Here is a 25,213-nt window from a genome sequence, read left to right as displayed (position 1 = left end):
CTGTCTGACTTATAATGTTTTTAGAGTCCGGGCCCTCCTTAACAAGGCCTGTAAGCGGCATCCCTTCCTCTCCAGGCAACAGAGGTGAGTTCTTTGTGATGTCATGTCCGTTGCTCTCCACTTACTCTACGGAGGTAGGTCCACTGTCTGACTTATAATGTTTTAGAGATTCCCCCCCCCCCCCATATCAAGGCCAGTAAGCGGCATCCCTTCCTCTCCAGGCTACAGAGGTGAGTTCTTTGTGATGTCATGTCCGTTGCTCTCCACTTACTCTATGGAGGTAGGTCCACTGTCTGACTTATAATGTTTTTAGAGTCCCCCCCCCCCTATAACAAGGCCAGTAAGCGGCATCCCTTCCTCTCCAGGCAACAGAGGTGAGTTCTTTGTGATGTCATGTCCGTTGCTCTCCACTTTCTCTGTGGAGGTTGGACCACTGTCTGACTTATAATGTTTTTAGAGTCCCCCCCACCTCCTTAACAAGGCCTGTAAGCGGCATCCCTTCCTCTCCAGGCAACAGAGGTGAGCTCTTTGTGATGTCATGTCCGTTGCTCTCCACTTCCTCTGTGGAGGTTGGCCGACTGTCTGACTTATAATGTTTTAGAGATTCCCCCCCCCCCCCATAACAAGGCCAGTAAGCGGCATCCCTTCCTCTCCAGGCAACAGAGGTGAGCTCTTTGTGATGTCATGTCCGTTGCTCTCCACTTTCTCTGTGGAGGTTGGACCACTGTCTGACTTATAATGTTTTTATAGTCCCCCCCCCCTCCTTAACAAGGCCTGTAAGCGGCATCCCTTCCTCTCCAGGCAACAGAGGTGAGTTCTTTGTGATGTCATGTCCGTTGCTCACCACTTTCTCTGTGGAGGTTGGCCCACTGTCTGACTTATAATGTTTTTAGAGTCCCCCCCCTCCTTAACAAGGCCTGTAAGCAGCATCCCTTCCTCTCCAGGCAACAGAGGTGATCTCTTTGTGACGTCATGTCCGTTGCTCAACACTTTCTCTATGGAGGTTGGCCCACTGTCTGACTTATAATGTTTTAGAAATTCCCCCCCCCCCCATAAAAAGGCCAGTAAGCGGCATCCCTTCCTCTCCAGGCAACAGAGGGGAGCTCTTTGTGATGTCATGTCCGTTGCTCTCCACTTTCTCTGTGGAGGTAGGCCCACTGTCTGACTTATAACGTTTTAGAGATTCCCCCCCCCCCATAACAAGGCCAGTAAGCGGCATCCCTTCCTCTCCAGGCAACAGAGGTGAGCTCTTTGTGATGTCATGTCCGTTGCTCTCCACTTTCTCTATGGAGGTAGGTCCACTGTCTGACTTATAATGTTTTTAGAGTCCCCCCCCCATAACAAGGCCAGTAAGCGGCATCCCTTCCTCTCCAGGCAACAGAGGTGAGCTCTTTGTGATGTCATGTCCGTTGCTCTCCACTTTCTCTATGGAGGTAGGTCCACTGTCTGACTTATAATGTTTTTAGAGTCCCCCCCCCTCCTTAACAAGGCCTGTAAGCGGCATCCCTTCCTCTCCAGGCAACAGAGGTGAGCTCTTTGTGATGTCATGTCCGTTGCTCTCCACTTTCTCTATGGAGGTAGGTCCACTGTCTGACTTATAATGTTTTTAGAGTCCGGGCCCTCCTTAACAAGGCCTGTAAGCGGCATCCCTTCCTCTCCAGGCAACGGAGGTGAGCTCTTTGTGATGTCTTGTCCATTGGTCTCCACTTTCTCTGTGGAGGTTGGACCACTGTCTGATTTATAATGTTTTAGAGATTCTCCCCCCACCCCATAACAAAGCCAGTAAGCGGCATCCCTTCCTCTCCAGGCAACAGAGGTGAGCCCTTTGTGATGTCATGTCCGTTGCTCTCCACTTTCTCTGTGGAGGTTGGCCCACTGTCTGACTTATAATGTTTTAGAGAATCCCCTCCCCCATAACAAGGCCAGTAAGCGGCATCCCTTCCTCTCCAGGCAACAGAGGTGAGCTCTTTGTGATGTCATGTCCGTTGCTCTCCACTTTCTCTGTGGAGGTAGGTCCACTGTCTGACTTATAATGTTTTTAGCGTCCGGGCCATCCTTAACAAGGCCTGTAAGCGGCATCCCTTCCTCTCCAGGCAACAGAGGTGAGCTCTTTGTGATGTCATGTCCGTTGCTCTCCAATTTCTCTATGGAGGTAGGTCCACTGTCTGACTTATAATGTTTTTAGGGTCCGGGCCCTCCTTAACAAGGCCTGTAAGCGGCATCCCTTCCTCTCCAGGCAACAGAGGTGAGCTCTTTGTGATGTCATGTCCGTTGCTCTCCACTTTCTCTGTGGAGGTTGGCCCACTGTCTGACTTATAATGTTTTAGAGATTCTCCCCCCACCCCATAACAAGGCCAGTAAGTGGCTTCCCTTCCTCTCCAGGCAATAGAGGTGAGTTCTTTGTGATGTCATGTCCGTTGCTCTCCACTTTCTCTATGGAGGTAGGTCCACTGTCTGACTTATAATGTTTTTAGAGTCCCCCCCCCATAACAAGGCCAGTAAGCGGCATCCCTTCCTCTCCTGGCAACAGAGGTGAGCTCTTTGTGATGTCATGTCCGTTGCTCTCCACTTTCTCTGTGGAGGTTGGCCCACTGTCTGACTTATAATGTTTTTAGAGTCCCCCCCCCTCCTTAACAAGGCCTGTAAGCGGCATCCCTTCCTCTCCAGGCAACAGAGGTGAGCTCTTTGTGATGTCATGTCCGTTGCTCTCCAATTTATCTATGGAGGTAGGTCCACTGTCTGACTTATAATGTTTTTAGAGTCCGGGCCCTCCTTAACAAGGCCTGTAAGCGGCATCCCTTCCTCTCCAGGCAACAGAGGTGAGCTCTTTGTGATGTCATGTCCGTTGCTCTCCACTTTCTCTGTGGAGGTTGGCCCACTGTCTGACTTATAATGTTTTAGAGATTCTCCCCCCACCCCATAACAAGGCCAGTAAGCGGCATCCCTTCCTCTCCAGGCAATAGAGGTGAGTTCTTTGTGATGTCATGTCCGTTGCTCTCCACTTTCTCTATGGAGGTAGGTCCACTGTCTGACTTATAATGTTTTTAGAGTCCCCCCCCCCATAACAAGGCCAGTAAGCGGCATCCCTTCCTCTCCAGGCAACAGAGGTGAGTTCTTTGTGATGTCATGTCCGTTGCTCTCCACTTTCTCTGTGGAGGTTGGCCCACTGTCTGACTTATAATGTTTTTAGAGTCCCCCCCCCCTCCTTAACAAGGCCTGTAAGCGGCATCCCTTCCTCTCCAGGCAACAGAGGTGAGCTCTTTGTGATGTCATGTCCGTTGCTCTCCACTTTCTCTGTGGAGGTAGGCCCACTGTCTGACTTATAATGTTTTTAGAGTCCGGGCCGTCCTTAACAAGGCCTGTAAGCGGCATCCCTTCCTCTCCAGGCAACAGAGGTGAGCTCTTTGTGATGTCATGTCCGTTGCTCTCCACTTTCTCTGTGGAGGTAGGCCCACTGTCTGACTTATAATGTTTTTAAAGTCCGGGCCCTCCTTAACAAGGCCTGTAAGCGGCATCCCTTCCTCTCCAGGCAACAGAGGTGAGCTCTTCGTGATGTCGTTGCTCTCCACTTTCTCTATGGAGGTAGGTCCACTGTCTGACTTATAATGTTTTTAGAGTCCGGGCCCTCCTTAACAAGGCCTGTAAGCGGCATCCCTTCCTCTCCAGGCAACAGAGGTGAGTTCTTTGTGATGTCATGTCCGTTGCTCTCCACTTACTCTACGGAGGTAGGTCCACTGTCTGACTTATAATGTTTTAGAGATTCCCCCCCCCCCCATATCAAGGCCAGTAAGCGGCATCCCTTCCTCTCCAGGCTACAGAGGTGAGTTCTTTGTGATGTCATGTCCGTTGCTCTCCACTTACTCTATGGAGGTAGGTCCACTGTCTGACTTATAATGTTTTTAGAGTCCCCCCCCCCCTATAACAAGGCCAGTAAGCGGCATCCCTTCCTCTCCAGGCAACAGAGGTGAGTTCTTTGTGATGTCATGTCCGTTGCTCTCCACTTTCTCTGTGGAGGTTGGACCACTGTCTGACTTATAATGTTTTTAGAGTCCCCCCCACCTCCTTAACAAGGCCTGTAAGCGGCATCCCTTCCTCTCCAGGCAACAGAGGTGAGCTCTTTGTGATGTCATGTCCGTTGCTCTCCACTTCCTCTGTGGAGGTTGGCCGACTGTCTGACTTATAATGTTTTAGAGATTCCCCCCCCCCCCATAACAAGGCCAGTAAGCGGCATCCCTTCCTCTCCAGGCAACAGAGGTGAGCTCTTTGTGATGTCATGTCCGTTGCTCTCCACTTTCTCTGTGGAGGTTGGACCACTGTCTGACTTATAATGTTTTTATAGTCCCCCCCCCCCTCCTTAACAAGGCCTGTAAGCGGCATCCCTTCCTCTCCAGGCAACAGAGGTGAGTTCTTTGTGATGTCATGTCCGTTGCTCACCACTTTCTCTGTGGAGGTTGGCCCACTGTCTGACTTATAATGTTTTTAGAGTCCCCCCCCTCCTTAACAAGGCCTGTAAGCAGCATCCCTTCCTCTCCAGGCAACAGAGGTGATCTCTTTGTGACGTCATGTCCGTTGCTCAACACTTTCTCTATGGAGGTTGGCCCACTGTCTGACTTATAATGTTTTAGAAATTCCCCCCCCCCCATAAAAAGGCCAGTAAGCGGCATCCCTTCCTCTCCAGGCAACAGAGGGGAGCTCTTTGTGATGTCATGTCCGTTGCTCTCCACTTTCTCTGTGGAGGTAGGCCCACTGTCTGACTTATAACGTTTTAGAGATTCCCCCCCCCCCATAACAAGGCCAGTAAGCGGCATCCCTTCCTCTCCAGGCAACAGAGGTGAGCTCTTTGTGATGTCATGTCCGTTGCTCTCCACTTTCTCTATGGAGGTAGGTCCACTGTCTGACTTATAATGTTTTTAGAGTCCCCCCCCCATAACAAGGCCAGTAAGCGGCATCCCTTCCTCTCCAGGCAACAGAGGTGAGCTCTTTGTGATGTCATGTCCGTTGCTCTCCACTTTCTCTATGGAGGTAGGTCCACTGTCTGACTTATAATGTTTTTAGAGTCCCCCCCCCTCCTTAACAAGGCCTGTAAGCGGCATCCCTTCCTCTCCAGGCAACAGAGGTGAGCTCTTTGTGATGTCATGTCCGTTGCTCTCCACTTTCTCTATGGAGGTAGGTCCACTGTCTGACTTATAATGTTTTTAGAGTCCGGGCCCTCCTTAACAAGGCCTGTAAGCGGCATCCCTTCCTCTCCAGGCAACGGAGGTGAGCTCTTTGTGATGTCTTGTCCATTGGTCTCCACTTTCTCTGTGGAGGTTGGACCACTGTCTGATTTATAATGTTTTAGAGATTCTCCCCCCACCCCATAACAAAGCCAGTAAGCGGCATCCCTTCCTCTCCAGGCAACAGAGTTGAGCCCTTTGTGATGTCATGTCCGTTGCTCTCCACTTTCTCTGTGGAGGTTGGCCCACTGTCTGACTTATAATGTTTTAGAGAATCCCCTCCCCCATAACAAGGCCAGTAAGCGGCATCCCTTCCTCTCCAGGCAACAGAGGTGAGCTCTTTGTGATGTCATGTCCGTTGCTCTCCACTTTCTCTGTGGAGGTAGGTCCACTGTCTGACTTATAATGTTTTTAGCGTCCGGGCCATCCTTAACAAGGCCTGTAAGCGGCATCCCTTCCTCTCCAGGCAACAGAGGTGAGCTCTTTGTGATGTCATGTCCGTTGCTCTCCAATTTCTCTATGGAGGTAGGTCCACTGTCTGACTTATAATGTTTTTAGGGTCCGGGCCCTCCTTAACAAGGCCTGTAAGCGGCATCCCTTCCTCTCCAGGCAACAGAGGTGAGCTCTTTGTGATGTCATGTCCGTTGCTCTCCACTTTCTCTGTGGAGGTTGGCCCACTGTCTGACTTATAATGTTTTAGAGATTCTCCCCCCACCCCATAACAAGGCCAGTAAGTGGCTTCCCTTCCTCTCCAGGCAATAGAGGTGAGTTCTTTGTGATGTCATGTCCGTTGCTCTCCACTTTCTCTATGGAGGTAGGTCCACTGTCTGACTTATAATGTTTTTAGAGTCCCCCCCCCATAACAAGGCCAGTAAGCGGCATCCCTTCCTCTCCTGGCAACAGAGGTGAGCTCTTTGTGATGTCATGTCCGTTGCTCTCCACTTTCTCTGTGGAGGTTGGCCCACTGTCTGACTTATAATGTTTTTAGAGTCCCCCCCCCTCCTTAACAAGGCCTGTAAGCGGCATCCCTTCCTCTCCAGGCAACAGAGGTGAGCTCTTTGTGATGTCATGTCCGTTGCTCTCCAATTTATCTATGGAGGTAGGTCCACTGTCTGACTTATAATGTTTTTAGAGTCCGGGCCCTCCTTAACAAGGCCTGTAAGCGGCATCCCTTCCTCTCCAGGCAACAGAGGTGAGCTCTTTGTGATGTCATGTCCGTTGCTCTCCACTTTCTCTGTGGAGGTTGGCCCACTGTCTGACTTATAATGTTTTAGAGATTCTCCCCCCACCCCATAACAAGGCCAGTAAGCGGCATCCCTTCCTCTCCAGGCAATAGAGGTGAGTTCTTTGTGATGTCATGTCCGTTGCTCTCCACTTTCTCTATGGAGGTAGGTCCACTGTCTGACTTATAATGTTTTTAGAGTCCCCCCCCCCATAACAAGGCCAGTAAGCGGCATCCCTTCCTCTCCAGGCAACAGAGGTGAGCTCTTTGTGATGTCATGTCCGTTGCTCTCCACTTTCTCTATGGAGGTAGGTCCACTGTCTGACTTATAATGTTTTTAGAGTCCCCCCCCCATAACAAGGCCAGTAAGCGGCATCCCTTCCTCTCCAGGCAACAGAGGTGAGCTCTTTGTGATGTCATGTCCGTTGCTCTCCACTTTCTCTATGGAGGTAGGTCCACTGTCTGACTTATAATGTTTTTAGAGTCCCCCCCCCTCCTTAACAAGGCCTGTAAGCGGCATCCCTTCCTCTCCAGGCAACAGAGGTGAGCTCTTTGTGATGTCATGTCCGTTGCTCTCCACTTTCTCTATGGAGGTAGGTCCACTGTCTGACTTATAATGTTTTTAGAGTCCGGGCCCTCCTTAACAAGGCCTGTAAGCGGCATCCCTTCCTCTCCAGGCAACGGAGGTGAGCTCTTTGTGATGTCTTGTCCATTGGTCTCCACTTTCTCTGTGGAGGTTGGACCACTGTCTGATTTATAATGTTTTAGAGATTCTCCCCCCACCCCATAACAAAGCCAGTAAGCGGCATCCCTTCCTCTCCAGGCAACAGAGTTGAGCCCTTTGTGATGTCATGTCCGTTGCTCTCCACTTTCTCTGTGGAGGTTGGCCCACTGTCTGACTTATAATGTTTTAGAGAATCCCCTCCCCCATAACAAGGCCAGTAAGCGGCATCCCTTCCTCTCCAGGCAACAGAGGTGAGCTCTTTGTGATGTCATGTCCGTTGCTCTCCACTTTCTCTGTGGAGGTAGGTCCACTGTCTGACTTATAATGTTTTTAGCGTCCGGGCCATCCTTAACAAGGCCTGTAAGCGGCATCCCTTCCTCTCCAGGCAACAGAGGTGAGCTCTTTGTGATGTCATGTCCGTTGCTCTCCAATTTCTCTATGGAGGTAGGTCCACTGTCTGACTTATAATGTTTTTAGGGTCCGGGCCCTCCTTAACAAGGCCTGTAAGCGGCATCCCTTCCTCTCCAGGCAACAGAGGTGAGCTCTTTGTGATGTCATGTCCGTTGCTCTCCACTTTCTCTGTGGAGGTTGGCCCACTGTCTGACTTATAATGTTTTAGAGATTCTCCCCCCACCCCATAACAAGGCCAGTAAGTGGCTTCCCTTCCTCTCCAGGCAATAGAGGTGAGTTCTTTGTGATGTCATGTCCGTTGCTCTCCACTTTCTCTATGGAGGTAGGTCCACTGTCTGACTTATAATGTTTTTAGAGTCCCCCCCCCATAACAAGGCCAGTAAGCGGCATCCCTTCCTCTCCTGGCAACAGAGGTGAGCTCTTTGTGATGTCATGTCCGTTGCTCTCCACTTTCTCTGTGGAGGTTGGCCCACTGTCTGACTTATAATGTTTTTAGAGTCCCCCCCCCTCCTTAACAAGGCCTGTAAGCGGCATCCCTTCCTCTCCAGGCAACAGAGGTGAGCTCTTTGTGATGTCATGTCCGTTGCTCTCCAATTTATCTATGGAGGTAGGTCCACTGTCTGACTTATAATGTTTTTAGAGTCCGGGCCCTCCTTAACAAGGCCTGTAAGCGGCATCCCTTCCTCTCCAGGCAACAGAGGTGAGCTCTTTGTGATGTCATGTCCGTTGCTCTCCACTTTCTCTGTGGAGGTTGGCCCACTGTCTGACTTATAATGTTTTAGAGATTCTCCCCCCACCCCATAACAAGGCCAGTAAGCGGCATCCCTTCCTCTCCAGGCAATAGAGGTGAGTTCTTTGTGATGTCATGTCCGTTGCTCTCCACTTTCTCTATGGAGGTAGGTCCACTGTCTGACTTATAATGTTTTTAGAGTCCCCCCCCCCATAACAAGGCCAGTAAGCGGCATCCCTTCCTCTCCAGGCAACAGAGGTGAGTTCTTTGTGATGTCATGTCCGTTGCTCTCCACTTTCTCTGTGGAGGTTGGCCCACTGTCTGACTTATAATGTTTTTAGAGTCCCCCCCCCTCCTTAACAAGGCCTGTAAGCGGCATCCCTTCCTCTCCAGGCAACAGAGGTGAGCTCTTTGTGATGTCATGTCCGTTGCTCTCCAATTTCTCTATGGAGGTAGGTCCACTGTCTGACATATAATGTTTTTAGAGTCCGGGCCCTCCTTAACAAGGCCTGTAAGCGGCATCCCTTCCTCTCCAGGCAACAGAGGTGAGCTCTTTGTGATGTCATGTCCGTTGCTCTCCACTTTCTCTGTGGAGGTTGGCCCACTGTCTGACTTATAATATTTTAGAGATTCTCCCCCCACCCCATAACAAGGCCAGTAAGCGGCATCCCTTCCTCTCCAGGCAATAGAGGTGAGTTCTTTGTGATGTCATGTCCGTTGCTCTCCACTTTCTCTATGGAGGTAGGTCCACTGTCTGACTTATAATGTTTTTAGAGTCCCCCCCCCCCATAACAAGGCCAGTAAGCGGCATCCCTTCCTCTCCTGGCAACAGAGGTGAGCTCTTTGTGATGTCATGTCCGTTGCTCTCCACTTTCTCTGTGGAGGTTGGCCCACTGTCTGACTTATAATGTTTTAGAGATTCTCCCCCCACCCCATAACAAGGCCAGTAAGCGGCATCCCTTCCTCTCCAGGCAATAGAGGTGAGTTCTTTGTAATGTCATGTCCGTTGCTCTCCACTTTCTCTATGGAGGTAGGTCCACTGTCTGACTTATAATGTTTTTAGAGTCCCCCCCCCATAACAAGGCCAGTAAGCGGCATCCCTTCCTCTCCAGGCAACAGAGGTGAGTTCTTTGTGATGTCATGTCCGTTGCTCTCCACTTTCTCTGTGGAGGTTGGCCCACTGTCTGACTTATAATGTTTTTATAGTCCCCCCCCCCCCTCCTTAACAAGGCCTGTAAGCGGCATCCCTTCCTCTCCAGGCAACAGAGGTGAGCTCTTTGTGATGTCATGTCCGTTGCTCTCCAGTTTCTCTATGGAGGTAGGTCCACTGTCTGACATAAAATGTTTTTAGAGTCCGGGCCCTCCTTAACAAGGCCTGTAAGCAGCATCCCTTCCTCTCCAGGCAACAGAGGTGAGCTCTTTGTGATGTCATGTCCGTTGCTCTCCACTTTCTCTGTGGAGGTTGGCCCACTGTCTGACTTATAATGTTTTAGAGATTCTCCCCCCACCCCATAACAAGGCCAGTAAGCGGCATCCATTCCTCTCCAGGCAATAGAGGTGAGTTCTTTGTGATGTCATGTCCGTTGCTCTCCACTTTCTCTATGGAGGTAGGTCCACTGTCTGACTTATAATGTTTTTAGAGTCCCCCCCCCCATAACAAGGCCAGTAAGCGGCATCCCTTCCTCTCCTGGCAACAGAGGTGAGCTCTTTGTGATGTCATGTCCGTTGCTCTCCACTTTCTCTGTGGAGGTTGGCCCACTGTCTGACTTATAATGTTTTTAGAGTCCCCCCCCCTCCTTAACAAGGCCTGTAAGCGGCATCCCTTCCTCTCCAGGCAACAGAGGTGAGCTCTTTGTGATGTCATGTCCGTTGCTCTCCACTTTCTATGTGGAGGTTGGCCCACTGTCTGACTTATAATGTTTTAGAGATTCCCCCCCCCCCCCATAACAAGGCCAGGAAGTGGCATCCATTCCTCTCCAGGCAACAGAGGTGAGCTTTTTGTGATGTCATGTCCGTTGCTCACCACTTTCTCTGTGGAGGTTGGCCCACTGTCTGACTTATAATGTTTTTAGAGTCCCCCCCCCTCCTTAACAAGGCCTGTAAGCGGCATCCCTTCCTCTCCAGGCAACAGAGGTGAGCTCTTTGTGATGTCATGTCCGTTGCTCTCCACTTTCTCTGTGGAGGTAGACCCACTGTCTGACTTATAATGTTTTTAGAGTCCGGGCCCTCCTTAACAAGGCCTGTAAGCGGCATCCCTACCTCTCCAGGCAACAGAGGTGAGCTCTTTGTGACGTCATGTCCGTTGCTCTCCACTTTCTCTGTGGAGGTAGGCCCACAGTCTGACTTATAATGTTTTAGAGATTCCCCCCCCCCCCATAACAAGGCCAGTAAGCAGCATCCCTTCCTCTCCAGGCAACAGAGGTGAGTTCTTTGTGATGTCATGTCCGTTGCTCTCTACTTTCTCTATGGAGGTTGGCCCACTGTCTGACTTATAATGTTTTAGAGATTCCCCCCCCCCCATAACAAGGCCAGTAAGCGGCATCCCTTCCTCTCCAGGCAACAGAGGTGAGCTGTTTGTGACGTCATGTCCGTTGCTCTCCACTTTCTCTGTGGAGGTAGGCCCACTGTCTGACTTATAATGTTTTAGAGATTCCCCCCCCCCCATAACAAGGCCTGTAACCGGCATCCCTTCCCCTCCAGGCAACAGAGGTGAGCTCTTTGTGATGTCATGTCCGTTGCTCTCCACTTTCTCTATGGAGGTAGGTCCACTGTCTGACTTATAATGTTTTTAGAGTCCGGGCTCTCCTTAACAAGGCCTGTAACCGGCATCCCTTCCCCTCCAGGCAAGAGAGGTGAGCTCTTTGTGACGTCATGTCCGTTGCTCTCCACTTTCTCTGTGGAGGTAGGCCCACAGTCTGACTTATAATGTTTTAGAGATTCCCCCCCCCCCAATAACAAGGCCAGTAAGCGGCATCCCTTCCTCTCCAGGCAACAGAGGTGAGTTCTTTGTGATGTCATGTCCGTTGCTCTCTATTTTCTCTATGGAGGTTGGCCCACTGTCTGACTTATAATGTTTTAGAGATTCCCCCCCCCCCCATAACAAGGCCAGTAAGCAGCATCCCTTCCTCTCCAGGCAACAGAGGTGAGCTCTTTGTGACGTCATGTCCGTTGCTCTCCACTTTCTCTGTGGAGGTAGGCCCACTGTCTGACTTATAATGTTTTAGAGATTCCCCCCCCCCCATAACAAGGCCAGTAAGCGGCATCCCTTCCTCTCCAGGCAACAGAGGTGAGTTCTTTGTGATGTCATGTCCGTTACTCTCCACTTTCTCTGTAGAGGTAGGTCCACTGTCTGACTTATAATGTTTTTAGAGTCCGGGCCCTCCTTAACAAGGCCTGTAACCGGCATCCCTTCCCCTCCAGGCAACAGAGGAGAGCTCTTTGTGATGTCATGTCCGTTGCTCTCCACTTTCTCTGTGGAGGTTGGCCCACTGTCTGACTTATAATGTTTTAGAGATTGTCCCCCCACCCCATAACAAGGCCAGTAAGCGGCATCCCTTCCTCTCCAGGCAACAGAGGTGAGCTCTTTGTGATGTCATGTCCGTTGCTCTCCACTTTCTCTATGGAGGTAGGTCCACTGTCTGACTTATAATGTTTTTAGAGTCCAGGCCCTCCTTAACAAGGCCTGTAAGCGGCATCCCTTCCTCTCCAGGCAACAGAGGTGAGCTCTTTGTGATGTCATGTCCGTTGCTCTCCACTTTCTCTGTGGAGGTTGGCCCACTGTCTGACTTATAATGTTTTAGAGATTCTCCCCCCACCCCATAACAAGGCCAGTAAGCGGCATCCCTTCCTCTCCAGGCAACAGAGGTGAGCTCTTTGTGATGTCATGTCCGTTGCTCTCCACTTTCTCTATGGAGGTAGGTCCACTGTCTGACTTATAATGTTTTTAGAGTCCGGGCCCTCCTTAACAAGGCCTGTAAGCGGCATCCCTTCCTCTCCAGGCAACAGAGGTGAGCTCTTTGTGATGTCATGTCCGTTGCTCTCCACTTTCTCTGTGGAGGTTGGCCCACTGTCTGACTTATAATGTTTTAGAGATTCTCCCCCCACCCCATAAAAAGGCCAGTAAGCGGCATCCCTTCCTCTCCAGGCAATAGAGGTGAGTTCTCTGTGATGTCATGTCCGTTGCTCTCCACTTTCTCTATGGAGGTAGGTCCACTGTCTGACTTATAATGTTTTTAGAGTCCCCCCCCCCATAACAAGGCCAGTAAGTGGCATCCCTTCCTCTTCTGGCAACAGAGGTGAGCTCTTTGTGATGTCATGTCCGTTGCTCTCCACTTTCTCTGTGGAGGTTGGCCCACTGTCTGACTTATAATGTTTTTAGAGTCCCCCCCCCTCCTTAACAAGGCCTGTAAGCGGCATCCCTTCCTCTCCAGGCAACAGAGGTGAGCTCTTTGTGATGTCATGTCCGTTGCTCTCCACTTTCTATGTGGAGGTTGGCCCACTGTCTGACTTATAATGGTTTAGAGATTCCCCCCCCCCCATAACAAGGCCAGGAAGCGGCATCCCTTCCTCTCCAGGCAACAGAGGTGAGCTTTTTGTGATGTCATGTCCGTTGCTCACCACTTTCTCTGTGGAGGTTGGTCCACTGTCTGACTTATAATGTTTTTAGAGTCCCCCCCCCCTCCTTAACAAGGCCTGTAAGCGGCATCCCTTCCTCTCCAGGCAACAGAGGTGAGCTCTTTGTGATGTCATGTCCGTTGCTCTCCACTTTCTCTGTGGAGGTAGGCCCACTGTCTGACTTATAATGTTTTTAGAGTCCGGGCCCTCCTTAACAAGGCCTGTAAGCGGCATTCCTACCTCTCCAGGTAACAGAGGTGAGCTCTTTGTGACGTCATGTCCGTTGCTCTCCACTTTCTCTGTGGAGGTAGGCCCACTGTCTGACTTATAATGTTTTAGAGATTCCCCCCCCCCCCATAACAACGCCAGTAAGCGGCATCCCTTCCTCTCCAGGCAACAGAGGTGAGTTCTTTGTGATGTCATGTCCGTTGCTCTCTACTTTCTCTATGGAGGTAGGCCCACTGTCTGACTTATAATGTTTTTAGAGTCCGGGCCCTCCTTAACAAGGCCTGTAAGTGGCATCCCTTCCTCTCCAGGCAACAGAGGTGAGCTCTTTGTGACGTCATGTCCGTTGCTCTCCACTTTCTCTGTGGAGGTAGGCCCACAGTCTGACTTATAATGTTTTAGAGATTCCCCCGCCCCCCCATAACAAGGCCAGTAAGCGGCATCCCTTCTTCTCCAGGCAACAGAGGTGAATTCTTTGTGATGTCATGTCCGTTGCTCTCTACTTTCTAGATGGAGGTTGGCCCACTGTCTGACTTATAATGTTTTAGAGATTCCCCCCCCCCCCATAACAAGGCCAGTAAGCGGCATCCCTTCCTCTCCAGGCAACAGAGGTGAGCTCTTTGTGACGTCATGTCCGTTGCTCTCCACTTTCTCTGTGGAGGTAGGCCCACTGTCTGACTTATAATGTTTTAGAGATTCCCCCCCCCCATAACAAGGCCAGTAAGCGGCATCCCTTCCTCTCCAGGCAACAGAGGTGAGTTCTTTGTGATGTCATGTCCGTTGCTCTCCACTTTCTCTGTAGAGGTAGGTCCACTGTCTGACTTATAATGTTTTTAGAGTCCGGGTCCTCCTTAACAAGGCCTGTAACCGGCATCCCTTCCCCTCCAGGCAACAGAGGTGAGCTCTTTGTGATGTCATGTCCGTTGCTCTCCACTTTCTCTGTGGAGGTTGGCCCACTGTCTGACTTATAATGTTTTAGAGATTCTCCCCCCACCCCATAAATAGGCCAGTAAGCGGCATCCCTTCCTCTCCAGGCAATAGAGGTGAGTTCTTTGTGATGTCATGTCCGTTGCTCTCCACTTTCTCTATGGAGGTAGGTCCACTGTCTGACTTATAATGTTTTTAGAGTCCCCCCCCCCCATAACAAGGCCAGTAAGCGGCATCCCTTCCTCTTCTTGCAACAGAGGTGAGCTCTTTGTGATGTCATGTCCGTTGCTCTCCACTTTCTCTGTGGAGGTTGGCCCACTGTCTGACTTATAATGTTTTTAGAGTCCCCCCCCCTCCTTAACAAGGCCTGTAAGCGGCATCCCTTCCTCTCCAGGCAACAGAGGTGAGCTCTTTGTGATGTCATGTCCGTTGCTCTCCACTTTCTATGTGGAGGTTGGCCCACTGTCTGACTTATAATGGTTTAGAGATTCCCCCCCCCCCCATAACAAGGCCAGGAAGCGGCATCCCTTCCTCTCCAGGCAACAGAGGTGAGCTTTTTGTGATGTCATGTCCGTTGCTCACCACTTTCTCTGTGGAGGTTGGTCCACTGTCTGACTTATAATGTTTTTAGAGTCCCCCCCCTCCTTAACAAGGCCTGTAAGCGGCATCCCTTCCTCTCCAGGCAACAGAGGTGAGCTCTTTGTGATGTCATGTCCGTTGCTCTCCACGTTCTCTGTGGAGGTAGGCCCACTGTCTGACTTATAATGTTTTTAGAGTCCGGGCCCTCCTTAACAAGGCCTGTAAGCGGCATTCCTACCTCTCCAGGTAACAGAGGTGAGCTCTTTGTGACGTCATGTCCGTTGCTCTCCACTTTCTCTGTGGAGGTAGGCCCACTGTCTGACTTATAATGTTTTAGAGATTCCCCCCCCCCCCATAACAACGCCAGTAAGCGGCATCCCTTCCTCTCCAGGCAACAGAGGTGAGTTCTTTGTGATGTCATGTCCGTTGCTCTCTACTTTCTCTATGGAGGTAGGCCCACTGTCTGACTTATAATGTTTTTAGAGTCCGGGCCCTCCTTAACAAGGCCTGTAAGTGGCATCCCTTCCTCTCCAGGCAACAGAGGTGAGCTCTTTGTGACGTCATGTCCGTTGCTCTCCACTTTCTCTGTGGAGGTAGGCCCACAGTCTGACTTATAATGTTTTAGAGATTCCCCCGCCCCCCCATAACAAGGCCAGTAAGCGGCATCCCTTCTTCTCCAGGCAACAGAGGTGAATTCTTTGTGATGTCATGTCCGTTGCTCTCTACTTTCTAGATGGAGGTTGGCCCACTGTCTGACTTATAATGTTTTAGAGATTCCCCCCCCCCCCATAACAAGGCCAGTAAGCGGCATCCCTTCCTCTCCAGGCAACAGAGGTGAGCTCTTTGTGACGTCATGTCCGTTGCTCTCCACTTTCTCTGTGGAGGTAGGCCCACTGTCTGACTTATAATGTTTTAGAGATTCCCCCCCCCCATAACAAGGCCAGTAAGCGGCATCCCTTCCTCTCCAGGCAACAGAGGTGAGTTCTTTGTGATGTCATGTCCGTTGCTCTCCACTTTCTCTGTAGAGGTAGGTCCACTGTCTGACTTATAATGTTTTTAGAGTCCGGGTCCTCCTTAACAAGGCCTGTAACCGGCATCCCTTCCCCTCCAGGCAACAGAGGTGAGCTCTTTGTGATGTCATGTCCGTTGCTCTCCACTTTCTCTGTGGAGGTTGGCCCACTGTCTGACTTATAATGTTTTAGAGATTCTCCCCCCACCCCATAAATAGGCCAGTAAGCGGCATCCCTTCCTCTCCAGGCAATAGAGGTGAGTTCTTTGTGATGTCATGTCCGTTGCTCTCCACTTTCTCTATGGAGGTAGGTCCACTGTCTGACTTATAATGTTTTTAGAGTCCCCCCCCCCCATAACAAGGCCAGTAAGCGGCATCCCTTCCTCTTCTTGCAACAGAGGTGAGCTCTTTGTGATGTCATGTCCGTTGCTCTCCACTTTCTCTGTGGAGGTTGGCCCACTGTCTGACTTATAATGTTTTTAGAGTCCCCCCCCCTCCTTAACAAGGCCTGTAAGCGGCATCCCTTCCTCTCCAGGCAACAGAGGTGAGCTCTTTGTGATGTCATGTCCGTTGCTCTCCACTTTCTATGTGGAGGTTGGCCCACTGTCTGACTTATAATGGTTTAGAGATTCCCCCCCCCCCCATAACAAGGCCAGGAAGCGGCATCCCTTCCTCTCCAGGCAACAGAGGTGAGCTTTTTGTGATGTCATGTCCGTTGCTCACCACTTTCTCTGTGGAGGTTGGTCCACTGTCTGACTTATAATGTTTTTAGAGTCCCCCCCCTCCTTAACAAGGCCTGTAAGCGGCATCCCTTCCTCTCCAGGCAACAGAGGTGAGCTCTTTGTGATGTCATGTCCGTTGCTCTCCACGTTCTCTGTGGAGGTAGGCCCACTGTCTGACTTATAATGTTTTTAGAGTCCGGGCCCTCCTTAACAAGGCCTGTAAGCGGCATTCCTACCTCTCCAGGTAACAGAGGTGAGCTCTTTGTGACGTCATGTCCGTTGCTCTCCACTTTCTCTGTGGAGGTAGGCCCACTGTCTGACTTATAATGTTTTAGAGATTCCCCCCCCCCCCATAACAACGCCAGTAAGCGGCATCCCTTCCTCTCCAGGCAACAGAGGTGAGTTCTTTGTGATGTCATGTCCGTTGCTCTCTACTTTCTCTATGGAGGTAGGCCCACTGTCTGACTTATAATGTTTTTAGAGTCCGGGCCCTCCTTAACAAGGCCTGTAAGTGGCATCCCTTCCTCTCCAGGCAACAGAGGTGAGCTCTTTGTGACGTCATGTCCGTTGCTCTCCACTTTCTCTGTGGAGGTAGGCCCACAGTCTGACTTATAATGTTTTAGAGATTCCCCCGCCCCCCCATAACAAGGCCAGTAAGCGGCATCCCTTCTTCTCCAGGCAACAGAGGTGAATTCTTTGTGATGTCATGTCCGTTGCTCTCTACTTTCTAGATGGAGGTTGGCCCACTGTCTGACTTATAATGTTTTAGAGATTCCCCCCCCCCCATAACAAGGCCAGTAAGCGGCATCCCTTCCTCTCCAGGCAACAGAGGTGAGCTCTTTGTGATGTCATGTCCGTTGCTCTCCACTTTCTCTGTGGAGGTAGGCCCACTGTCTGACTTATAATGTTTTAGAGATTCCCCCCCCCCCATAACAAGGCCAGTAAGCGGCATCCCTTCCTCTCCAGGCAACAGAGGTGAGTTCTTTGTGATGTCATGTCCGTTGCTCTCCACTTTCTCTGTAGAGGTAGGTCCACTGTCTGACTTATAATGTTTTTAGAGTCCGGGCCCTCCTTAACAAGGCCTGTAACCGGCATCCCTTCCCCTCCAGGCAACAGAGGTGAGCTCTTTGTGATGTCATGTCCGTTGCTCTCCACTTTCTCTATGGAGGTAGGTCCACTGTCTGACTTATAATGTTTTTAGAGTCCGGGCCCTCCTTAACAAGGCCTGTAACCGGCATCCCTTCCCCTCCAGGCAACAGAGGTGAGCTCTTTGTGATGTCATGTCCGTTGCTCTCCACTTTCTCTATGGAGGTAGGTCCACTGTCTGACCTATAATGTTTTTAGAGTCCGGGCCCTCCTTAACAAGGCCTGTAACCGGCATCCCTTCCCCTCCAGGCAAGAGAGGTGAGCTCTTTGTGATGTCATGTCCGTTGCTCTCCACTTTCTCTGTGGAGGTTGGACCACTGTCTGACTTATAATGTTTTAGAGATTCTCCCCCCCCTCCTTAACAAGGCCTGTAAGCGGCATCCCTTCCTCTCCAGGCAACAGAGGTGAGCTCTTTGTGATGTCATGTCCGTTGCTCTCCACTTTCTCTGTGGAGGTTGGCCCACTGTCTGACTTATAATGTTTTAGATATTCCCCCCCCCCCATAACAAGGCCAGTAAGCGGCATCCCTTCCTCTCCAGGCAACACAGGTGAGCTCTTTGTGATGTCATGTCCGTTGCTCTCCACTTTCTCTATGGAGGTAGGTCCACTGTCTGACTTATAATGTTTTTAGAGTCCGGGCCCTCCTTAACAAGGCCTGTAAGCGGCATGCCTTCCATTCCAGGCAACAGAGGTGAGCTCTTTGTGATGTCATGTCCGTTGCTCTCCACTTTCTCTATGGAGGTAGGTCCACTGTCTGACTTATAATGTTTTTAGAGTCCGGGCCCTCCTTAACAAGGCCTGTAAGCGGCATCCCTTCCTCTCCAGGCAACAGAGGTGAGCGCTTTGTGATGTCATGTCCGTTGCTCTCCACTTTCTCTGTGGAGGTTGGCCCACTGTCTGACTTATAATGTTTTAGAGATTCTCCCCCCACCCCATAACAAGGCCAGTAAGCAGCATCCCTTCCTCTCCAGGCAACAGAGGTGAGTTCTTTGTGATGTCATGTCCGTTGCTCTCCACTTTCTCTGTGGAGGTTGGACCACTGTCTGACTTATAATGTTTTTAGAGTCCCGCCCCCCTCCTTAACAAGGCCTGTAAGCGGCATCCCTTCCTCTCCAGGCAACAGAGGTGAGCTCTTTGTGATGTCATGTCCGTTGCTCTCCACTTTCTCTGTGGAGGTTGGCCCACTGTCTGACTTATAATGTTTTAGAGATTCCCCCCCCCCCCCATAACAAGGCCAGTAAGCAGCATCCCTTCCTCTCCAGGCAACAGAGGTGAGCTCTTTGTGATGTCATGTCCGTTGCTCTCCACTTTCTCTATGGAGGTAGGTCCACTGTCTGACTTATAATGTTTTTAGAGTCCGGGCCCTCCTTAACAAGGCCTGTAAGCGGCATCCCTTCCTCTCCAGGCAACAGAGGTGAGCTCTTTGTGATGTCATGTCCGTTGCTCTCCACTTTCTCTGTGGAGGTTGGACCACTGTCTGACTTATAATGTTTTAGAGATTCTCCCCCCACCCCATAACAAGGCCAGTAAGCGGCATCCCTTCCTCTCCAGGCAACAGAGGTGAGCCCTTTGTGATGTCATGTCCGTTGCTCTCCACTTTCTCTGTGGAGGTTGGCCCACTGTCTGACTTATAATGTTTTAGAGATTCCCCCCCCCCCCATAACAGGGCCAGTAAGCGGCATCCCTTCCTCTCCAGGCAACACAGGTGAGCTCTTTGTGATGCCATGTCCGTTGCTCTCCACTTTCTCTATGGAGGTAGGTCCACTGTCTGACTTATAATGTTTTTAGAGTCCCCCCCCCCATAACAAGGCCAGTAAGCGGCATGCCTTCCTCTCCTGGCAACAGAGGTGAGCTCTTTGTGATGTCATGTCCGTTGCTCTCCACTTTCTCTGTGGAGGTTGGCCCACTGTCTGACTTATAATGTTTTAGAGATTCCCCCCCCACCCCATAACAAGGCCAGTAAGCGGCATCCCTTCCTCTCCAGGCAACAGAGGTGAGTTCTTTGTGATGTCATGTCCGTTGCTCTCCACTTTCTCTGTGGAGGTTGGACCACTGTCTGACTTATAATGTTTTTAGAGTCCCCCCCCCCTCCTTAACAAGGCCTGTAAGCGGCATCCCTTCCTCTCCAGGCAACAGAGGTGAGCCCTTTGTGATGTCATGTCCGTTGCTCTCCACTTTCTCTGTGGAGGTTGGCCCACTGTCTGACTTATAATGTTTTAGAGATTCCCCCCCCCCCATAACAAGGCCAGTAAGCGGCATCCCTTCCTCTCCAGGCAACACAGGTGAGCTCTTTGTGATGCCATGTCCATTGCTCTCCACTTTCTCTATGGAGGTAGGTCCACTGTCTGACTTATAATGTTTTTAGAGTCCCCCCCCCCATAACAAGGCTAGTAAGCTGCATGCCTTCCTCTCCTGGCAACAGAGGTGAGGTCTTTGTGATGTCATGTCCGTTGCTCTCCACTTTCTCTGTGGAGGTTGGCCCACTGTCTGACTTATAATGTTTTAGAGATTCCCCCCCCCGCCATAACAAGGCCAGTAAGCGGCATCCCTTCCTCTCCAGGCAACACAGGTGAGCTCTTTGTGATGTCATGTCCGTTGCTCTCCACTTTCTCTGTGGATGTTGGACCACTGTCTGACTTATAATGTTTTTAGAGTCCCCCCCCCCATAACAAGGCCAGTAAGCGGCATCCCTTCCTCTCCAGGCAACAGAGGTGAACTCTTTGTGATGTCATGTCCGTTGCTCTCCACTTTCTCTATGGAGGTAGGTCCACTGTCTGACTTATAATGTTTTTAGAGTCCGGGCCCTCCTTAACAAGGCCTGTAAGCGGCATCCCTTCCTCTCCAGGCAACAGAGGTGAGCTCTTTGTGATGTCATGTCCGTTGCTCTCCACTTTCTCTATGGAGGTAGGTCCACGGTCTGACTTATAATGTTTTTAGAGTCCGGGCCCTCCTTAACAAGGCCTGTAAGCGGCATCCCTTCCTCTCCAGGCAACAGAGGTGAGCTCTTTGTGATGTCATGTCCGTTGCTCTCCACTTTCTCTGTGGAGGTTGGCCCACTGTCTGACTTATAATGTTTTAGAGATTCCCCCCCCCCCCCCCATAACAAGGCCAGTAAGCGGCATCCCTTCCTCTCCAGGCAACAGAGGTGAGCTCTTTGTGATGTCATGTCCGTTGCTCTCCACTTTCTCTATGGAGGTAGGTCCACTGTCTGACCTATAATGTTTTTAGAGTCCGGGCCCTCCTTAACAAGGCCTGTAACCGGCATCCCTTCCCCTCCAGGCAAGAGAGGTGAGCTCTTTGTGATGTCATGTCCGTTGCTCTCCACTTTCTCTGTGGAGGTTGGACCACTGTCTGACTTATAATGTTTTAGAGATTCTCCCCCCACCCCATAACAAGGCCAGTAAGCGGCATCCCTTCCTCTCCAGGCAACAGAGGTGAGTTCTTTGTGATGTCATGTCCGTTGCTCTCCACTTTCTCTGTGGAGGTTGGATCACTGTCTGACTTATAATGTTTTTAGAGTCCCCCCCCCCCTCCTTAACAAGGCCTGTAAGCGGCATCCCTTCCTCTCCAGGCAACAGAGGTGAGCTCTTTGTGATGTCATGTCCGTTGCTCTCCACTTTCTCTGTGGAGGTTGGCCCACTGTCTGACTTATAATGTTTTAGATATTCCCCCCCCCCCCATAACAAGGCCAGTAAGCGGCATCCCTTCCTCTCCAGGCAACACAGGTGAGCTCTTTGTGATGTCATGTCCGTTGCTCTCCACTTTCTCTATGGAGGTAGGTCCACTGTCTGACTTATAATGTTTTTAGAGTCCGGGACCCTCCTTAACAAGGCCTGTAAGCGGCATCCCTTCCATTCCAGGCAACAGAGGTGAGCTCTTTGTGATGTCATGTCCGTTGCTCTCCACTTTCTCTATGGAGGTAGGTCCACTGTCTGACTTATAATGTTTTTAGAGTCCGGGCCCTCCTTAACAAGGCCTGTAAGCGGCATCCCTTCCTCTCCAGGCAACAGAGGTGAGCTCTTTGTGATGTCATGTCCGTTGCTCTCCACTTTCTCTGTGGAGGTTGGCCCACTGTCTGACTTATAATGTTTTAGAGATTCTCCCCCCCACCCCATAACAAGGCCAGTAAGCAGCATCCCTTCCTCTCCAGGCAACAGAGGTGAGTTCTTTGTGATGTCATGTCCGTTGCTCTCCACTTTCTCTGTGGAGGTTGGACCACTGTCTGACTTATAATGTTTTTAGAGTCCCGCCCCCCTCCTTAACAAGGCCTGTAAGCGGCATCCCTTCCTCTCCAGGCAACAGAGGTGAGCTCTTTGTGATGTCATGTCCGTTGCTCTCCACTTTCTCTGTGGAGGTTGGCCCACTGTCTGACTTATAATGTTTTAGAGATTCCCCCCCCCCCCCATAACAAGGCCAGTAAGCAGCATCCCTTCCTCTCCAGGCAACAGAGGTGAGCTCTTTGTGATGTCATGTCCGTTGCTCTCCACTTTCTCTATGGAGGTAGGTCCACTGTCTGACTTATAATGTTTTTAGAGTCCGGGCCCTCCTTAACAAGGCCTGTATAGCGGCATCCCTTCCTCTCCAGGCAACAGAGGTGAGCTCTTTGTGATGTCATGTCCGTTGCTCTCCACTTTCTCTGTGGAGGTTGGACCACTGTCTGACTTATAATGTTTTAGAGATTCTCCCCCCACCCCATAACAAGGCCAGTAAGCAGCATCCCTTCCTCTCCAGGCAACAGAGGTGAGTTCTTTGTGATGTCATGTCCGTTGCTCTCCACTTTCTCTGTGGAGGTTGCGACCACTGTCTGACTTATAATGTTTTTTAGAGTCCCGCCCCCCTCCTTAACAAGGCCTGTAAGCGGGCATCCCTTCCTCTCCAGGCAACAGAGGTGAGCTCTTTGTGATGTCATGTCCGTTGCTCTCCACTTCTTCTCTGTGGAGGTTGGCCCACTGTCTGACTTATAATGTTTTAGAGATTCGCCCCCCCCCCCCATAACAAGGCCAGTAAGCAGCATCCCTTCCTCTCCAGGCAACAGAGGTGAGCTCTTTGTGATGTCATGTCCGTTGCTCTCCACTTTCTCTATGGAGGTAGGTCCACTGTCTGACTTATAATGTTTTTAGAGTCCGGGGCCCCTCCTTAACAAGGCCTGTAAGCGGCATCCCTTCCTCTCCAGGCAACAGAGGTGAGCTCTTTGTGATGTCATGTCCGTTGCTCTCCACTTTCTCTGTGGAGGTTGGACCACTGTCTGACTTATAATGTTTTAGAGATTCTCCCCCCACCCCATAACAAGGCCAGTAAGCGGCATCCCTTCCTCTCCAGGCAACAGAGGTGAGTTCTTTGTGATGTCATGTCCGTTGCTCTCCACGTTCTCTGTGGAGGTTGGACCACTGTCTGACTTATAATGTTTTTAGAGTCCCCCCCCCCCTCCTTAACAAGGCCTGTAAGCGGCATCCCTTCCTCTCCAGGCAACAGAGGTGAGCCCTTTGTGATGTCATGTCCGTTGCTCTCCACTTTCTCTGTGGAGGTTGGCCCACTGTCTGACTTATAATGTTTTTAGACGATTCCCCCCCCCCCCATAACAGGGCCAGTAAGCGGCATCCCTTCCTCTCCAGGCAACACAGGTGAGCTCTTTGTGATGCCATGTCCGTTGCTCTCCACTTTCTCTATGGAGGTAGGTCCACTGTCTGACTTATAATGTTTTTTAGAGTCCCCCCCCCCATAACAAGCCAGTAAGCGGCATGCCTTCCTCTCCTGGCAACAGAGGTGAGCTCTTTGTGATGTCATGTCCGTTGCTCTCCACTTTCTCTGTGGAGGTTGGCCCACTGTCTGACTTATAATGTTTTAGAGATTCCCCCCCCACCCCATAACAAGGCCAGTAAGCGGCATCCCTTCCTCTCCAGGCAACAGAGGTGAGTTCTTTGTGATGTCATGTCCGTTGCTCTCCACTTTCTCTGTGGAGGTTGGACCACTGTCTGACTTATAATGTTTTTAGAGTCCCCCCCCCTCCTTAACAAGGCCTGTAAGCGGCATCCCTTCCTCTCCAGGCAACAGAGGTGAGCCCTTTGTGATGTCATGTCCGTTGCTCTCCACTTTCTCTGTGGAGGTTGGCCCACTGTCTGACTTATAATGTTTTAGAGATTCCCCCCCCCCCCCCATAACAAGGCCAGTAAGCGGCATCCCTTCCTCTCCAGGCAACACAGGTGAGCTCTTTGTGATGCCATGTCCATTGCTCTCCACTTTCTCTATGGAGGTAGGTCCACTGTCTGACTTATAATGTTTTTAGAGTCCCCCCCCCATAACAAGGCTAGTAAGCTGCATGCCTTCTCTCTCCTGGCAACAGAGGTGAGGTCTTTGTGATGTCATGTCCGTTGCTCTCCACTTTCTCTGTGGAGGTTGGCCCACTGTCTGACTTATAATGTTTTAGAGATTCCCCCCCCCCGCCATAACAAGGCCAGTAAGCGGCATCCCTTCCTCTCCAGGCAACACAGGTGAGCTCTTTGTGATGTCATGTCCGTTGCTCTCCACTTTCTCTGTGGATGCTGGACCACTGTCTGACTTATAATGTTTTTAGAGTCCCCCCCCCCCATAACAAGGCCAGTAAGCGGCATCCCTTCCTCTCCAGGCAACAGAGGTGAGCTCTTTGTGATGTCATGTCCGTTGCTCTCCCACTTTCTCTATGGGAGGTAGGTCCACTGTCTGACTTATAATGTTTTTAGAGTCCGGGCCCTCCTTAACAAGGCCTGTAAGCGGCATCTCCTTCCTCTCCAGGCAACAGAGGTGAGCTCTTATGTGATGTCATGTCCGTTGCTCTCTCCACTTTCTCTATGGAGGTAGGTCCACGGTCTGACTTATAATGTTTTTTAGAGTCCGGGCCCTCCTTAACAAGGCCTGTAAGCGGCATCCCTTCCCTCTCCAGGCAACAGAGGTGAGCTCTTTGTGATGTCATGTCCGTTGCTCTCCACTTTCTCTGTGGAGGTTGGCCCCACTGTCTGACTTATAATGTTTTAGAGATTCCCCCCCCCCATAACAAGGCCAGTAAGCGGCATCCCTTCCTCTCCAGGCAACAGAGGTGAGCTCTTTGTGATGTCATGTCCGTTGCTCTCCACTTTCTCTATGGAGGTAGGTCCACTGTCTGACTTATAATGTTTTTAGAGTCCGGGCCCTCCTTAACAAGGCCTGTAAGCGGCATCCCTTCCTCTCCAGGCAACAGAGGTGAGCTCTTTGTGATGTCATGTCCGTTGCTCTCTCACTTTCTCTGTGGAGGTTGGACCACTGTCTGACTTATAATGTTTTAGAGATTCTCCCCCCACCCCATAACAAGGCCAGTAAGCGCATCCCTTCCTCTCCAGGCAACAGAGGGTGAGTTCTTTGTGATGTCATGTCCGTTGCTCTCCACTTTCTCTGTGGAGGTTGGACCACTGTCTGACTTATATGTTTTTAGAGTCCCCCCCCCCTCCTTAACAAGGCCTTGTAAGCGGCATCCCTTCCTCTCCAGGCAACAGAGGTGAGCCCTTTGTGATGTCAATGTCCGTTGCTCTCCACTTTCTCTGTGGAGGTTGGCCCACTGTCTGACTTATAATGTTTTTAGAGTCCGGGCCCTCCTTAACAAGGCCTGTAAGCGGCATCCCTTCCTCTCCAGGCAAGAGAGGTGAGGTCTTTGTGACGTCATGTCCGTTGCTCTCCACTTT

Source organism: Paroedura picta, chromosome 7 (assembly GCF_049243985.1).
Source record: "Paroedura picta isolate Pp20150507F chromosome 7, Ppicta_v3.0, whole genome shotgun sequence".
Classification (NCBI taxonomy): domain Eukaryota; kingdom Metazoa; phylum Chordata; class Lepidosauria; order Squamata; family Gekkonidae; genus Paroedura; species Paroedura picta.
Note: the sequence above shows the minus strand (reverse complement) of the source record.